General features: G+C 44.4%; 1 protein-coding gene across 1 annotated transcript in view; it reads right to left on the bottom strand.

The window, feature by feature from the left end:
* The window catches only part of LRGUK (leucine rich repeats and guanylate kinase domain containing), a 386639-nt gene that overhangs the window by 239745 nt on the left and 127634 nt on the right, over nt 1–19260 (bottom strand). The window lies entirely within an intron of this gene.

The raw sequence follows: 19260 nt of genomic DNA, 5'->3' as shown, positions 1-19260 counted from the left end.
GCTCTCTACAACACAGGCCCAGCCTACCTCAACAACAGACTCACCTTCCACGCTACCATACGCCATCTCCGCTCCGCCAACCTTGCCCTCCCCACCATCCCCCGCTTCCACTGCATCACTGCCGGAGGAAGATCCTTCTCACACCTCGTCACACCTCACCGACAAGACCTGGAACTCGCTACCGCTCTGGTTACGCCAGACCCAGAACCTCCTGACATTCAGGAAACACCTCAAAATGTGGCTCTTTGACCAGTAGCACCCCCCCATCCAGCGCCTTGAGACCCTAACAGGTGAGTAGTGCGCTTTATAAATAAATTGATTGATTGATAGGTCAGGCACAATGTTGGCTTGGCTTGCGCAGAATGGTGGAGGAGGCCATTCTACGCTTTAACTACATGACCCTTCAGGGTGCGTTGTATGTACTCAGCAGGAGATTGAAGCAGTGTTCCTACAGCACTATCGCGAGCTGTATTCTTCAGGATCAGCACTTGCTGAGGTAGGCATGCTGAATTATGTTATGGATGCTTCTCTGGCAGCCCTTGACTCGATGGTGGCAGACAGGTGGGCAGGGACATCACTGAGCATTTTAAGCGGCCATCGCATAGGATCTCGTGCCTAGACCAAAGATGCTCTTCAATGACTCCCGACAGCCTGGCTAACTCCCGCCCTTGCTGTGGTAAGCTGCAGTTGTGTTGCTCCCTAAGAAAGACAAGGATCCTCTTCTGCTAGATTCTTATTGCCCCCTCTCTATATTAAATACCGACTATAAAATTCTGAGTAAAATATTGGCAACTCGGCTGCTTCCCCACATGTGTACCTTAATCCATTTTGATTCATTGAAACGAGTAGTAGTATGCCCAACATCTGTAAGTTACTCCTAGTGCTGAACCGTTAGCAATTTCTCCCCACTGAAAGCTTTGGTTATCTCTGTAGACACTAGGAAGGCGTTTGACTCGCTTCTCAGGAACTTTCTGTTTGTCACTACACTTAATATGGGCCTAGGCCTGTCCTTTCACAAGTGGACGAAGCTGCTTTACACTGACCCTATGGCCAGGATTTGTGCTTGTGCATTTCACAGTTGAGCATTGCATTGCCCATGGAACCCTTTAAATGCACAGCTCACAGGGGACTCCAATACTAGGGTCTGACCATTGGCTCAAACTGCACATACCTATCTCTATTTGTGGATGACATGTTGCTGTATCTTAGGGGGAGGGATACCAACCTCTTGGAAACAGTAATAGCTTTGTCAGACTTCAGAGCTCACTCAAGTCTTGAGGTCAGTTGGAACAAATCATGCATCTATCCCCTGTGGGGAGATGCCCCTCAGAGCAGCCTTATCCCCCTGGCATTGACATTGAGGTGGGAACGATATACACTGCAGTATCTTGAAGTGGCGTTGTACTGCTCCCCAGACTTGTTTGTTATATCAGGGGCACTTTGGGCATGCGCTGACCAGACTGCATTGCCCCATTAACTTCTGTACCACGTTGCCTCTTTCAGTTAACGCCCAAGTGACCTTATCCAAAATGATTATGCTGCCACGCTTACTTTTTTTATTTGTGCCATTTCCCCTGAAATTGACCCAAAGATTCTTTCGGGAGCTTGACCGTCTGTTGCTCTTGTTTTATTGGGGTAGTTCCTGTTGCCACGTCGCTCTCTGGAAACCTCTAGAAACTGTGTTTACCTCTGGGTCAGGAGGGGCTACCGGCCCCTGACTTTGAATTATATTACCAGGAGGCAGAGTTACAGTGGATGGCACGCTACAGAGTCTTTCTTTGGGAGGACACAGGACTGCCAAGTGTGTCTCCCCCTCCAGGGATTGCCTGCTGTGCTTTCTAATGTGTCCAACGCCTGCCTCCAGGGTGCAGTATTCAAATATTTTGATTAGGACAGCGAGCTATGTTTGAGTCTGTGCTTTAAGGCAGACTCACACCCCGACCCCGTACTCCTGTGAGCTTCATTTTTTGTGATTAGGCGCTTGAGTCCACTGAGGGGTTGGTGGGATTGGGGGGTTGGTCAGGTCTCTGCGATTGACTGTCCATGGGACCTGACGTCCTGGGTGTTCTTTTTGCAGTGGGGGAAAAATGTGCCCATTATCGGACCTCCAAGAGACTTATGATATCCTGGCAGGCCATTTTCTGATCCATGTTGCTCAGATCCGCAAGATACAAGAGTGGTGGGATAATGGCATCATTGAATCTCCAGAGCATGACTGTCTGAGCCATCTCTTCCTTATATCAGGCCGGACAAAGGTGGGCACATTGCTTTATAAGGCCCTGTTGGCAGGAGCACGGAGGACTCTTGCGTCCCTCCGGTCCCACTGGAAGACAGACTTCAGGACGCCTTTCTCAGGTTCCTCTTGGGAGAAGGATACTGGAAGCTAGTTTCTAGCTGTCTTAAACGCCCGCTTCAAACTTATCCTCTATCTCAATCTGGCATGCTTGGCCCTCTGTCATATCAATGCCATGTTCCAGACTGGGACCTCGGTGTGCCTGCGCTGCGCTGTTAAAGATGCAGCTTTTCTCCATATAGTTTGGTCATGTCTGCTTTTAATTCCTTATTAGACAATAGTTCTACAAGTGGTGCGGGAGGAGACAGACACAGACTTTCCTTTCACTACCACACTGTGCTTACTGGGCCATCATGACTGTCCGGCAGCCAAGAAGATAGGTTTCTGGCCTTCATTTTTGCCGACAGGCAATTGACTGTGAGCTGGAAGTCTTCTCGGGATCCTGATGTTTACCGTTAGGGGCCGGAATTGATGTGGTGGGAGGACTGTGAAAGGGAAGTGATCCACTGAAAGGAGGCTGGTGAGGTTGCAAGGGTGCCAATACTGCCTGCCTGGGATACCATTCTGTTAAGTTATCCATGTGTGGAACAAGGGGGCCTGGTAATTCTGACTGAGGCCACTTCAGGCAGCTCCATGTTGGGCTAGGATGATGGTGCACCAGCTTGACTCTGACTGGTTTCAGGTAGTGGTGCTGATCTCTCCTTGGACTCTCTACTCTTCTTCCTTATACTTGCTGCGATGCGAGGGGGGGGTTGCTGAGGTGCATGACTGTTGCACATGTTGGTGGGTTGGCCTAGCTCGATTGTTATGGTTGTGTTCTGTTCAAGAGGGGGGCGGGGGAGTCTCCCTTCTGTTGGAAGTGTAGTCATATTCATTATTGCCCGCTGTACCTCTCTGATTTGAACGACCTGTCTCTGCGTTCAGCACAATGGCTACTATGTTTGTCTTTTCTAGATTATGAACTTGTTGTGATCTTTTGCAAACTTTAATAAAAATATTTACAAAAAAAAAAAAACTAATAACACATGAAAATAGACTCTAATGACCTTTGGATTGTTTTAAGGTGGAAAGATCAGTGTGCATGAGGGCATGGTTGATAAACAATTGCTTTGATTTATGTAATTTTTTGGTCATGTCTAAATAAAGCGTAGCTCCTGCATGACATCCAGTGAATGTATAGAATGTTTAGCTGGAGTAGTAGGAGTGTTAAACAAAAGTAGGAGAGCGATGGTTTGGATAGTATGAAATTCCAAAATTATCTTCTGAAGGAAAGATGGACGGGTCCTCATGACTAACCTATTAGAATGGAAAATGTTAGAAGGCTCCACTGTCAAAAGGACCTGAATTTCACTACCACTACGAGCTAAAGTGGTAGCAACTAAGGAAAGCTACCTTCCATGACAGATGTTGCAATGAAGCATTTTCAACAGGCTCAAATGGTGAAACCATAAGTTTAGACAGAATCGAATTTAGTTCTCCAGGAGGCAAAGGCGTTCCTACAGAAGAAAAAGAACTTTCCTTAGGCCTTCCAGAAAGTCTTTATTCACAAACATATTCAAGAACGATGTTTGATGAGGATCTTTTCTATAGGCTGTTGCAGCCGCACGATGGACTTTGGCTGAGAAGACTTTTAACTTGGCTTGATGAAAATACAATAAAAAGGGCAAAAAATGCTTCTTGACAAAAGATGGGATTGCGACCTTCCTGTTGGCACTGCAAACACAATGTTTTCTACCTGTAGAAATTAAGGGCCTAAAAGGCTGGTCTTTTACCTCTTAAATATGGCCTTACATGATTGAAGTAAATTCAGATGTCCTTATTTTCTGATCTCTGGAGCCTTCCTGTCAACTTTAAGGATGGTATGCACAGGTGGAACAATCTGGTCAGAAAGTTCACTTTGCATGGCAGCCACTTGTGAGGTTTTAACCACATCTGTAGAACATCTGCAAACCACCAGCGAGTGGGCCACTCAGGGGTAATTATAAGCATTGATGCTTGGGAATTCTGAAGATTCAAGGGGACAGCAGGAATGAGTGGAATCAATGACATACAGCAATGTACCTGACCAGTTCACTAAAAGGGCACTACTCAGAGAACCTAGTTCCGACCTCCTGGAAGTCTTGGCATTTTTTATTTAGAGAAGTAGGAGGAGTTCTATCATTGGATGACTCCATTCTGTACCAACGTTTGAAAGAAATTCGTGGTTAAAAACCCATTTGCAGTTTTCTTTATTAAAGCGTCTGATCAAATCCATGTGGTATTTTGCACTGCTGGAAGATGCACTGCTTTTAACGTCCGACCTCAGGGCAGGACCCACGACCAGAGATGCTGAGCTAGCAGGGACAAGGATCTTCACCTCATTCCTCCTCGATTGTTTATGTAGTGCATGGATGCTGTGTGGTCTCTCTGAATAAGAGATTTGGTACAAAAGCCTTTTAGCTGTAAATGGACTGCTCTCAGCTCCAACAGCTGATGTAACAGACTCTCTCCAATTCCAACCACAGATTTTGCACAAAAGATCACCTAATTGGCCCCATCGCCTAAGAGGGACTAATCTGTAGCTAAGATCTGCACAGGAGGGTCATGTTTGAAAAGCATACCTGCTAGGAGATTATTCTTTTTGCACCACCACAAAACAGACTGTTTGCTGTTGTCGAGAGCTGAGGTTTGTCGAAACAGTTGTCCTCACATTGAGACCATTGCTCTTCCAGACATAGCTGAAGTGGTCTCATATGCAGTCTTGCCTTCGGGACAACAAAACTGCAGGATGCCATGGAACCCATTAAGGGGGAGATGTGACAAGCTGTTGGACTGAAGAGGAGTTGACACTGTTCCCGGATTGATAATATTCTCTGCAAAGGAAACACTTTTTTTCATGCATGCGTATTGTTGTTTCCAGAGGATGGAACCTGTTTGAGGGGTTGTCATTACTTTAGACTGTTTACCTGCAAGCCTGGGAGATGCCATAACACTATTGCTGTCTGCAAGACCTGCACCATTTTCTGTGGATTTTGGGATTTTAACCACTAATATTCCATATAAGGACATATGAATATTCCATTGGTGGAGATGGGCAGTTACTACTGCCCCGCACGTGGAGACAGCAAAATGAGAAGACTTCGACCAAAAGGTAGCATTGCATATTGGAAGTGGCAAGAACACACAACAAAATATTCAGCGCCTTTTCAGAGCAGGAATGTGAAGGTAGGCATCCTGCAAGTCCACTGCGCACATCTTACTTCCCTGCTTGAAATGTGGAATAATCTAATGGAGAACTAGCATGCAGGTGGAATTTCTCTTTTTTGATCCAGTTGTTTGCAAGCTTCAGATCCCAAATTGGTGTGAACTCCTCCTTTTGGTCTTTTGCCTGCGGAGGCAAATATCTTAATTAAATGCATTGAAAGATGGCTTTGGTCAAATAGCCAGTGAAGATACTTTGAAACGCAGTAAGTAACCATCTTTTACAATAGTCAGCACCCACGTGCCTTCTAATCTTTCACAACTCTTTTAGCTGTTGAATTAAGACTCCCTCGCACCCCATTGGAGCGGTTAATGGAGGGTGGAGGAAGGACAAGTCATTGGCGACTATTAGAGGGCGGTCGTGCAGCAGAGTCGGCAGACTGGCATTGGGTTGAACTATTTCTTCATCCCCCCTTTCTTGGTCTGAATATCTTTGGCACTGTTATTTTTGCTGCTGTTGTTAGGGCCAATGAACGGTTGAACCCTCGGTCTTGGAAAGTAATGGCAGCACCTATGCCTGTGCTAAGGCCTGTTGAATATATTCCTCTCTTCAAGATCAACAGCCTTAAGTCTCAGCTTCGTTGTTCATTTGATGTATTTCTTTATTTGTGTGATGGCCATTAAGGAAGAGCCACAAAAAGGAAGATTCCAGATTTCCTATTATGCATTTGGCTTTAAAGTCCGGAGTAACCATGAAGAATAGAATAAAGTGATTTCATGGCAGTAATCTGTGGCTGCTACCTCTACAGAATCTATGGCAGCTTTGTGAACAGGAGACCTTCACAAACCATGTTTTCAAAGTCTTGCAAGCAATGTTGCCTGTATATGGTTGTTGGGACTGATTTGCTGCATTTGGTGATGATGGAGTCTTCAACATCTCACAATCTTATATGTTAAATGAAAAGAGTTATGGGGTCCTCCCATGCAGTGAGAATTATCGTAACAATTAGGACACTGAATGAAGATCCTACAATGCAGGAATATAATGTAATCTCCAGACCAAAACCGAGCTCCTCATAAATATCATCAGCAATCACCTTATTAAAATGCACTGATCAATTAGCATGCATAATTTTCGAGAATTTAGAAAATGGTAGCAGTGGACCAGTATCCAGATTTTAAGATACAAAATTTGTTTTCATCATAGTTTCTACATTTTGAGTCTCTGTGGCACTATTTGAATATTTGCAGAACCTCAAAATGTGGTCAAGAGTTACTGCTAAGGAAGCCAATGCCTGTTTATACTCCCTGTATCTCAAAATATCGCTGTCAACAAGAGGGGTATGATTCATTCATAGCATGATTCATCATTTGGTGCCGGTGGAAAAGCTACTCCGGGGCCATTCCAAGCATCCTTAGACTATATATAGAGCTATGAGATGCCATTTCATTTTGGTAACAGCAATACAAATTGCAAGAATTGACTGACAGTCTGGAGTGACATAGGTTTCAACAAAACAGACTACGATAAGCTATGCTGAATATACATTTTTATAATTAGTTTTCCCACAGAGTTAGGTGCTAAGAGAAAACTCGGTTCAAATTAATTTTGTGGCAGTTGTTTCACTTAGTGTCCTTCATAACATGAGCATAATTATTGCTCATTCCTGATTTTTTGGGCAATTTCCTACAGGTTCTACATAGAAAAACTACTGCAAGTATAGTGGTGCATTAGCGGTAAGACGTTGGACAAAACCAGTAAAAAAAAAAAGTGTTTTTTGTTCATAATTCCCCATTATGCCCTTTGTGCCTTTGGCAGGACTAGGTGTCCCAGGAGTCCGTGGGGCTCAGGACGCAGGCCTACCAACCACCTGCACTTTCTGCTGCCTTCATCAGTACTATATAGGCCATCGTTTGGACCAGAAGCATGGGAGTGACTTAGGTGAGATTACGTGTCTGAGGAGTCCATAGGGGTCAGGAGGTGGCCCTAACAACCAGATGCACCTGCAGCTGCCCTCATCAGAGCTATATAGTGCATCACTAGGACTCGCAGCACCGGACACGCGTGGGACGTGCCCGGGCAAAGAGTGGGCCTGTCTGCAGTCGTCAGAGCCCAGGAGAGCCTGGGCCAACCCTGCTGGCTCGGGTCTCCAACAGCATTGATAAACTCTTGTGAGTCCTCTTTTCCATACGTATTTAAACCTTGACATCAGCTGAGGGTTGCTATTTGCCACTACTGATTACTTTTGTTAGGAACAATCTATTTGGGAGACAAACCGTTAGCAGCATAGGGAAGCGTAAATTATCTGGGGCTAAGCATTGTACAAGCACAAACCCACCTCTTGGCACCACTGTGGATTCCTTTTTAGCTTGTGCTGTTGGGGTGATCTCTAAGGAACTAGACCTCACAGAAAGGAGTCTATCCCTAGATGCGGCAGAAGGCTACAACTATCATGCATTAATTCAATCAGGCCCTCAATTACAATGCGGACTCCTCTGAGTTAATATTTTATCTAACTCTTTGCCTATTGCTTCCAAACTGGTCGTATCTCTCCCTTTGACGACAGTGGTTAATGACTGTGATCTACAATGGCAGTGACTGCGGGCCTTCAGTCAAAAGAAAGTGTCAACACAAGCGGACTGTTAATGTGAGGTCACATATAACGCTAATAAAAGTTCTGCGACTGTTTGTCAGCAGGTTGATCCGTCCTCTGCCTCTGCCAGCACAGTGCCAAACTTCGAATGGGATCCTGGACAAATTTAAATCAATTGTCATTCAATGTGTTACCCATTTTGAGGATAGACTGCACACTTTAGAAAGTGCCATCTTTGAACTAATCAAGTTTCATGTTAACAAAACTAGGCATTCCCATTCACTTTAGCTCAGCACATGGAAATTAACTCATGTGGAGGTGGGGATTTGAGCAGGGCACCAGCTGATGCTAATGCCGTTGATGTGACTTCTACAGTTATCCTGCCATGTATTCCAAAAGAGGGTGACATAGTGACCCTGTCAACTAGGGTGAGCACCCAGGGGGCCAAACTTTGCGACTTGCATCGCTATGCTAAATTGCTTTGTGACCGCAAATGCGGTCGCAAAGCAATTCGCAGTTACCACCAGTGTCACACTGGTAGTAACCCATTCGCAAAAGGGAAGGGGTCCCATGGGACCCCTTACCCTTTGTGAATGTTGCCAAAAAGGGTTTTTCAGAGTAGGCAGTGGTCCAATGGACCACTGCCTACTCTGAAAAACCGAAACCAAATGGTTTCGTTATTTTTTTTATTTTGCAACTCGTTTTCCTTTAAGGAAAACGGGCTGCAAAATAAAAATTAAAAACTGCTTTATTTAAAAAGCAGTCACAGACATGGAGGTCTGCTGACTTCAGCAGGCCACCATCCCTGTGAGTGCAGGGACTTGCTATGGGGTCGCAAAATGCGACCCACCTCATTAATACTAATGAGGTGGGTCTTTGCGACCCCATAGCCACTCGCAGTCGGTGTCTGAGACACCGTACTGCATCCGATTTTGTGAATCGGAAATTGCGAGTCGCACCAACTCGCAATTTCAGATTAGCAAAAATCGGACTTTGCTACATCTGGCCCTAAGTCTTGTACTTACCTCAAAACTGTGCTAACTTTTCTTTCCCCCTAAAAATGTCTTTGAAAATTGCAGGGTCGACTTTTGAAATTGAGTATTGTTATTTATTCAAAAACCATTTAACTTGCCAATTTGAAACAAAGTGGTATTGATACATATGTTGAATACTTACTTGCAAATGTACTTACCTGCAACTTGAATCTTGTGGCTCTAGAAATAAAGTAACAAAATATATTTTTGCTATATAAAAACCATTGGCCTGGAGTTAGTCATTGAGTGTGTGCTTCCTTTATTGCCTGTGTGTGTACAACAAATGCTTTGAACTATCCTCTGATAAGCCTAACTGCTCGACCACACTACCACAAAACAGAGCATTAGTATTATCTACTTTAGCCTCAGTTAAGCCTCTGGGGGAACCCCTGGACTCTGTGCACACTATATCTCATTGTGATATAGTATATACAGAGCCAGCTTCCTACATCAGTTGTGTACTCTTCTGTGGAACAAAGTTCCTCTGCAGAAGCTCTGCTGCATCATCCTCCGTGGGAATATAGGACTATTGGGTTAGTTTATTAAAGACTGAATTATCTTTGGTGCGATTTTCAATTGCATTACCTTCTATGTCTTCATTGGGACCTAAGAGTCTTCTGAATCTAGTGTCAATGGCAGGATGTGACCAGGATTCCTCAGACCTTGGTCTGACCTATATGAGGTAAGAGGGTTGCTCCACACTACTGATATGTGTAACAGCTGATATCCGTAGGAAGGAATGCCAGAACCAGAAGAAAAGGCCTCAATAGCATTAAAAAAAACTCCAAAAAATGAAAACCCAGAATTTCCAAAATCACAAGGGAAAAACTGAGTAATCTAGAATAATTACAACTTAACTTTAAAAAGTGATACAGACAGGACTGCAAAGGAAATAGGACTGAGAGTACCTCAAGTCTTGAGCGAGCAGGGAAACAACAATAGGGACAATAATGACACTGGAGAGCAATGAAAAGGTCTAAAGATCAGGATTTGACTTTCAGCTGCATTGCAACACAGTTAATAGCAGTTTGGAGCTTCCTTAAATGTAGCTTAACTGAAAACAGCATAGGGAAGCATGAGCAGGAAGTCAAGAAAGCCATGTTGGATAGGACAAAATAAGAAAAAGAATCCAAAAAATAAGTAATTGTGGAATGGGAAACAAAAATATTCTCGAATTTGCCAAAAATGGCATATTTACAGGTGCTCAAAGCCTGTTTGATTCTTCATTGATCCCAACATTGTGTCTGTTCCAGATCCTTTCAAGACACCCCCAAGGAAAGAAAGATACCAAAATGACTGTGGCACACCAAGCTCCTGCTGAAAAAGAGAACCTCCCATCATCCATGAAGGAACCAGGAGGACACCGTCCACTGGCAAGGAAAAACAGCTACAAGCACAGTCAGATCAAGCACAGAAACCCCCACTCCCCTAGCAAAAAACTGCACAGCCACCGGAGCTTGCATCTGCCCTGCAAGAACTAGCACATTGTGTCTCTGACTAACCCCAGCACTCCTTTAACCTGCAAGCATAGCTAGCCAAATTTGTGATTTTCTTTTCCTCTACTACTACTTCTGGTGTTCTAAGCTAAACATTTTACTAATAAGTATTGGATAATGCTGTGAACTGAAACAATTAATCTGATGAAATACTGTCATCCTCAGAGTCCCTCGTTTATTTCAATGCTGGAACCTCACAATGCCTACATAGCAATACAAACATCATTATGGCATGGCCTCAAAAGCAACAACACCAACGACGACAACGACATAAGAATGTATCAAAGGACTGTATGGCATCTGTTGGCTCACTAATATACTGCTTGATGGACAAAGTGTATATATTAGATGGGTGCTGAATTGAACACAAGTTTGCAAAGCTGGACAAGAGAACAGATTACAGATGGTTCTGGCAAATTAATTTTCCTATCTAAAACAAGTCATAGCCCGCCCATCAGTCTACATAATCTTGGTAAAGCAGCAGGAAGAACATTCAGACTCCTGTCACTCTTTGAAGGTAAAGGTGCTATATTTTTGTGTGTAATGCCTCACCGCATCTGTTTAGGATGTGAGGACACATTTTGTACTTAAAAAAAAAATAGTGCAAAAACACAGGTGCTGCAAATTTGCAGATTCTCTTATTCTATCCATTCATGCCGTTCCTTCGTGCTTCTGCAAACGTTTTGCCGTCAAAGGCACATTATTACACAACTTGGCATAATAGCCTAATTTTAGGAATTCCATGCAACAGGCGTAACACGAAATTACACAAGATAACATCCACGTAAAGAAAATATTGCTTTGGCCTATTAAAAATTAGTACAAGCATACAATTGCATCCCTGTGCTCCACATTCCATCAAGGTCTATCCTCAGTGACCCTATGCAGTTGTTCATACTACTTGACATTTAATTCTCTGTTACCTTTGTTGAACGGGTCGAATATCTTTTCTGCTCAAAAGTGATTTCTTTATGCCACCCAAAAATTTGTGAAAGCTGACAGACGGGGTCATTTTGAGTTCGACGGACAGTAAATTCCGTCCGCCAAACTCCCAACAGGACAGCCGTTGACCTTCCTGCCAGAATGAAGGGTTTTCCGCTAGGTCGGCGGGTGGAAACTTAAGTCAGTCTAGCGGGAATCAGGCTACAGCATTGTCTCCGGCTCGTAATCGAGCCGACGGCAATGCTGTAGCCAGCAGGGTGCACAAGCACCTTTGCAATGTTCACTGTCTCCAAAGCACACAGTGAGCACTGCGATAGTGCTGGGCAGGGGGGCCCCTGCACTGCCCATGCCAAGTGCAAGGGCAGTGTAGAGGCCCACCTGTGGCCCCCTGCACCTGCTCTCTGTCAGCATTTTCATGGTGGTGTTACCGCCATGAAAAGGCTGGCAAAGAATGAGGTTGTAATCCCCAGGGCAGCACTGCTTGCAGCGCCTCCCTGGCGAATTAGGATCTCTGCCAGGTTTTGGGATCAGGGGGACAAATTCAGACAGGCAAGTATTGGCTAAAACCATCATAATAGGCAAAAAGAACTACAAACACTGTCCACTCTGAGGCTGGACAGATTGAATGCCAGTGCGATGCTTCAGGGTTTAGCGAGTGGGATGATATCCCAGGCCTTTGGGAACTATTGGCCCATTACTGGGGCCACAGTTCACTGCATTCAAATGGAAAGCACTGTAGTCGTTATTACTTTGTAGCAATAGGTTTATGTCGGAAGAATAAGTTACTTCCCTTCTGTAACACCTTATCTGGTAGAGACCCTATGTAGCCACAGATTCCTTACCTTAGAATATTCCCCAGGCGTCAGTCTGGGTCCGGAAATGCTTGAGCAGTGCCCCCTGCATGCCAGTAAGTGGCGTTTCGACACCACGATAACATCGTCCGCGTTGGATGTGGCATGCATGGTGCCTATGTAGCACCACCCAGCGCGCTGATGTTAGTATCTCTTTGCGACTTTTCATGCCAGAAGAGCAGAGCCACGAGGAACACAGACAACTGGTGTGCATTTCTAAAACCCTTACAAGTGTGACCCTCATTCTGAAATACGTTTGCACAGAGGGGAGGAAGGGAAGGTCAGTAAGGAATCTGCGGCTATGTAAAGTCACTGCCAGATAAGACGTTACCAAAGATAAGTGATTTGTTCATCTGATTTGGACTTCTAGCCACACAGTTCTTGCCTTAGAATAAATATTCAAGCAATGCCTTCCTGGAGGTGGGTCCGCAAAACAGATTTATAACAAAAAGTCCTGCAGGTCCAAACGAGCAAAGTGCCCATCACAACAACCAGACGGTCCAGGCAGTAGGGTTTGGTAAACATGTGCAGAGATGCCCAGGTAGCTGCCTGACATATGTTGAGGACAGGGGTTCCATGAGCTAACTCAGTGGTCGCAGCCTTGGCTCTGGTTGAATGAGCACACAAGCTCTCAGTGGGTTGCTTTTTGGCCAGTGTGTAGCAGATCTTTATGTAGAGCTCTACACATCGCGAGATGGTTCTTAGCTACAATATATCCTACAAAGAGTTGATCGTCCACCCAGAAATCATTGGTACAACCAAGATAGACTGACAATGCTTTTTTTGGGTCCAAGCAGTGGAGTCTCTCCTCTTCTTTAAAAGGATGAGGAAGAGCAAGGAAGGTAGGCAAGGCGATATTTTGGCCTACATGAAAGGGGGTAACTACCTTGAAACAATTAAATACGTGTTTGAAGGACCAAATTGTCAGGGTAAAAGGTGGCATAAAGAGGGTGCACACACAGTGCCAGCAGTTTGCTGATCCTCCTGGCTGATGTTATGGCTACTAGGAAAGACGTCTTGATGGTTAGCAACTTGAGTGGGCAACTGTGCAGCAGCTCAAAAGGTGCACACATCAGAAAAGTCAGAACCAAGATTAAGTCCTACTGGGGCATGATGACTGGCCTGGGAGGAAACGTGTTGCAGACCTTTGAGGATCCTAGTAATAACAGGAGACATGAACAAAGAAATCTGGTCCAGCAACTGAAAAACTGCCAAAATGGCTAATAAATATCCCTTGACTGTGCCCAGAGCAGAGCCCTGCTGGGACAAAGAAAGAATAGATAGTAAAACCTGAGAAAAAGGTGCATAGAGAGGGTTAATGTTCCTGGATGCACACCATGCCACTGACTTGCCCCAGCCTCAGCAGTATACTGTGTCTTGATGGAGGGTTGCCTGGCTGCCAGAATATCACAGACTTTGGATGAAAGGTCAAAAGTTGTCAACTGTCGCTGCTTATTCTCCAAGCATGGACGCGGAGAGAGCACAGGTTTGGGTGCAGTACATTAGGGCCCGTGCTGAGTTTCCATTTTAGATTGCATGTTTTAGCTTGACATTTTTTTCTAATGGAGACGTTTTGCATATCTTTGCACTTATGCGATAATGTAGTGAAGACAGCTTAGTACTAGTAATCACTGGTGCCATGTAGTCTTTACACTTGGCCCAAGGCTAGACACATGAAAAGCAATGCCCTTGTATCACAAATGTCTGCTGGAGACAGCTCTAAGTCTCCAGACAAACCACTGCATTAGTTCCGCACCTTTGACATAGTGCAATGTGAATAGTGCTTTTTATTATATATGCTGTCTCTGTGCTACATTTGGCAGAGGAGCTATTCTGCTGGGGCTATCCTGGAACACAGTGCACTGTGACTGAGATACAACCCTCCTCACTCTGACCACTATCCTGCAAAGGATAATAGTTTTTAGTATTTCAGACAGGCTTCCTGGTACATCTTACCCAGGTACGGGGTGTTATGCTACTCCAATGGATCCTGCAGAAGGTATTCCCACTATGCCCTCCATTGTGTAGGTAGTGGCAGATAGGAATTTCACAACTTAATAACATTACCAGGTTTGAACTGTTTATCTTTTTTTGCCATCCTTATAATGCTGGTTACAATGCTTTATTTCATCTGCCTAATAATCACAGTTAATGCTTTCTATAAAAGAATATGAATGTTTAAATAAATGTTTAAAAAGCCATTTTCACATCCTTGTGTTTACCTTGGGCATGCAAAGAAGCAACAAAAGGGTAAATCTGCTTCCATGATTTCCCTGGGAATAAGAGTGGTCATGTTCGAGGTTGCTGATACCATCTGGTACTCTGGTAAGGTTAGGGGGTCAGATGGATCACTCTGCGCTGGCTAGGAACAACATCCTGATGGTGTAGATAGACTAAGTCAATATATCCTAAAGTTCATGCTGACCTAATACACTGTCCTACTTAATTCATAGGAACCGTATAATACCTTGCTGCTGTAACAGGAGATCCTCCTGAAGAGGAAGCTACCAGAGTGTTCATTAGCTCAGGGTTCAAGACTCTTCGTGCCCTATCTGAAGCTACAAGAATGACTTGGGTCCAGTGGTTCCTGATCTTCTTGAGAACTCTGGGCAGGATTAGTATTTGTGGTAGATTTATCACTAGAAACAGAAACTGATATATGACACGTTTATCAGCTATGCAGGAGGCAGGGATTTTACAAAACAGTTTAGATTTAGAATCAGGTGAGAACCCCATGACAAAATGTGTTACTATCTTCACCTTATAACAAAGTTTACCATAGACGTTCAAGTTAAGATAGGTCACTCTAGTGACAAAAGAATGCTGCTTGGTACTTAACCACTCTAAATTCACCCTCAAATAGCAGAGGGCTAAACAGGAAATCCCTGATCCGTATTCCCATTTCCCCCCCCAACAACCCTAGACAAGCTACATCTTGCATGTATGCCATTCGAACAATATGCTTCATTTCTCATTCTTTTTTGCACTACTTCTGTCATATGCGCCATCCGACCCTCTGCTCAGAGCTTTCAAGTGGTATAAGCAGTAGCTAATTGAGTTATAAGATTAGAAAACATTGCCTCTCCCAGGCACCCTCTCCCTCCGATTTCTCTAAGATGGTAGTGCCAATCCCAGTAAATTACACTCATTCAGAAAATGTGTTCACGTAGGAATCCAAGCATATATTTGTACTGATAAAGTGTAAACTTACCAAAAAGCAATGGAGCACCGTACAGCGTGAGTGGGAAGGACAGGGGCTGGTAACAGGTTCAGTTAACTCATGTAGAAGTTGCAAAATTGTCACTCATTGAACCTCTGAGAGGGTCGGAAAATCCAGTTATTTGTGAGGAGATGCTGCTTGAAGAAGTGAGCCTTCTCCATTCTTAAGGGGAAATGGGAGGATGCTTGTGAAATCTATATTGCAAAAGAGTTCCAGGTTCCAGAACTCGGGATCCGGCTTATCATTTGCTCTTCTTGCAATTTTTAGGTTAAAGCCTAGGGATGTCACTGCTGTAGCCACCAGAGACTAATGAAGAGGTGTTTTGGTAGATGACTAGCTTTAAGCTTTAATGTGATATGTGACCTGGAAGATGTGGACGAGTAGGATCAGTCTGTGAACAAGGATGTTAATACAGGGTCGGCAGGGGTAGAAGGCGTTACACCGGGCTGGCCCTTTAGTAGCACTAGCACTGCCCCTGATAACCATGGCCTTATGGAACAGGAAGGAAGCAACCGAAAGAGAATGCATGCAAGCCCTTTACATTTACGTGGATTGTTTAAAATTGTTCATTCCTTTCCTTAGTGCTGCTTAAAACACTGGAGAGATACCAGGATCATGGTTGAAAGTAAGTGTTAAACATGTCATTGGTGGTCAGTACATATTGTTTTGTTTGGGATTTGAGCTTTAAGTTGGCCTGCAACATACTAGTTTGCATAGTGAAGAGCAGTATGTTAGGTGGTCAATGATATTACAATCTAATATCTTTTGTTATGTAAAAAACTGATGAGTATCCACATTTTTGTTTACATTAATGATCAAGCTGGCCAGCGTCACTTCAAGGGGTGCCAAATAGAGGTTGATAATGACCAGTATGAGGAGGGATAGTGTGTAGGTGAGAGGGCATTAGAAATAAGCAGACACCAGGGACTAACTTAAGCAACCTGCGGCAGGGTGACATAGGAGAACTAACACTGTTGTACAGAGAAAGGATGGCGAGCTCAGTCATTGTCGTCTCCTGAATGGTGGACAATTCATTCTTTTCCAAGGGAGTTTGTCCATCTTCTTTAATTAGAAATGTTGTTACGTCATACAAGTTTTTTTTTTGTCGTGTGTCACTCAAGATCCCCCATTCACTCTTATCTCCTATGCCTGGATTACTTCACCCTCTGCCCCAGGGATCTCCTTCTGAAAGTCAAACCAAGAGTCGATTCATTTTGTAGGAAAAACTGCAATCTGTTTAGACTGGCAGAAGCTACAGTAGTGACGGGAATCATACAAAAGCAGGCAGCTTGCAGTGCATTATGGTGGTTGGTTCTGTAGCAGTAGAAAAGGCATCATTTGGAGAAGTGAGAGCAGCAGGCCAGTCCATTATCTAGAGTGGATGGAGAAACCGCAGTAGCCGGCAGATCTAAGTAAGAATGGAAATTACAGCAGCCGACATAGTTTTCCTAAGAGAGAAAGTCCAGGAGTGGACAGGGCATGGTCAGAAGACAAGCCATTGTCCATACAATGAGAAGCAGCGGCAGGCAGGTCCTCATTAAGATAAGGAGAGCTGTGTGTGACATGACATCTTAAGTAGAGGGGAAACGCTATAACAGCAAAGAGAAACACGCAGCAGCTATTCGAGTTTAACAGAGGGAGTGAAGTAGTGGCTCTTCGAGTATCAGGCAGAGGGGAGAAGCAGCAGACATCATTTTGCAGATGGAGAAGCAGCTTCATCAACAGTAGACAAGCATCTTTTAACAAAAGTGGTAGAATTAGCAGACAGTGAATAGTTCAAAGAGGGGATTTGAGAAAATGTCCCGGGCGGGAGCTAAACTATGAGGCATCACACTTGGCCTGTGGTGTTGTAGGAAGTAATGTCACCATGGTCACTGGGTACTAAGGGTGCTATGACTTTATTGTTATAATACTAATACCGGTCTGTACCCTCTGCAAAAAGACCAATATTTGAAAATGCATGAGATGACAACTTGCCTGGCCCTCCTCTCTACCCTCCCACAGGCCCACAGAAAGTAAAGTCAACCATGCCATAGTATGCAGACTGGTGAAAAGATAAAAAACATACGACACTGGTGGGATATAGCATGACATCTGTCTTTCATTTTCCTCACCCCTGGCAGGACCAGCAGCTTGCGCACCTCCGCCACTACCACCAATTTAGTGAAGGGAAGGCCTTCCTTCCAGGGCCTTTTCTTAGGAGAGCATTGTTTGCTTCGCTATAACACTACCCCCATATTCAGTGCCTCTGATTCAGAGGTACAGCAGCTATTATACCATACAGAGGAAGAACAGCTCCGGCAAAAGATATTGGCATCAATGAAAGTGGGCTGAAGTGCTGCAGAATACGGGACGTCTTCAAGGCAAAGCCGCAGCAATAGTGAGTCTAGGTCAGGGAACTTAAAAAAATATATTTCTAGTCTACAAATGCGTCGTTTTTAGATTATCTGCTTCCAACTACAATGGGCAAAAAAAAATATATAGGTGATACTTTCGCGGCGCACTGTTCACATGCAGCTAAGGAAGTTTGTGGAACGGCTGCTTTAACTGGCTATTAGCAGTCAATCAGAATGGGCTAACGAAAGGTCCTATTCTGATTGGATAAAGGGTGACCAATGTGACTGTAAAAAGAAGAGCAACCCAACTGGCAACCTTGCAGACATTCAGAATAGGTCCTTGTGTTAGGACCAATCTGCGGCTAATTAGAATGGCTATGTGTAGCCCTAAACTTTCCTCATGGTTTTTACAGTCCACAGAGACAACGGCAGCCAGAAAATGGATGAATTACTGTGTTTGGGCACGAAATCCACCTGTTTCTCTATTTCTCCTGCAAAGCAGAGTTTGTATATCCAGTTTCGCTCTGTGGTCAGACTAATAACGCAAAAAGGGGACTTTTCGCCAGTTTCACTTTTCAATTAACTATATTGCAGACCACAAAGAGGGCACCGCTCAGAGAATATGGAAGCTGCAGCAGCAGACATGGCAACCTGAGCCAGTGGTTGTAGGTGGGGCCCACTGGCACTCATTTTTTGCGACTGGGGAGAGAGAGAAAAATACAAAATGGGTTAAGAAGGATGAAAAGAAAGATGGAAAAAGTGACAAAGGGAGAAAGCAGGAATGAAAAAGAACCGCAGGAGTGAAATACAAAGGCAAGAAATGTCTGGTGGTGAATTAAATAGGCATGAAGTGTAATCAAGACAACAGAGCCTTGGTGTCCAGCACCCTAACTTTCAATAGGACCAGCCATGGACTTCTGGGCAAAAATTGGGCCCCAGCACATATTCTTTTACAGCTTAAGCACTGCATGCCCTACAACCAAATGGAAGCTGCAGCTGACACTGTACCATTGAGAGGGGCGAAGATGCAGCTGGAGCACCAGATAACACATCCTTCAGGGAGTGAAGCTGCAGCAGCAGACAATGGATTTGTCAGAATCCGGAAGCTGCAGCAGCAGACAAAGGATTGGTCAGGATCCGAGAAGCTGCAGCACCAGACAAAGGATTGGTCAGAATCCGAGAAGCTGCAGCAGCAGACAAAGGATTGGTCAGAATCCGAGAAGCTGCAGCTTCAGACATGACATTGTCCAGTTTGAGAGCAGCCACGGATCCATATTAGTGTATTGCATTCGTCCTTTTACTTTTATGGTTCAG

This window comes from Pleurodeles waltl, chromosome 4_1, assembly GCF_031143425.1.
Source record: "Pleurodeles waltl isolate 20211129_DDA chromosome 4_1, aPleWal1.hap1.20221129, whole genome shotgun sequence".
Taxonomy (NCBI): domain Eukaryota; kingdom Metazoa; phylum Chordata; class Amphibia; order Caudata; family Salamandridae; genus Pleurodeles; species Pleurodeles waltl.
Note: the sequence above shows the minus strand (reverse complement) of the source record. Positions and strands in the feature narration are given on the sequence as shown.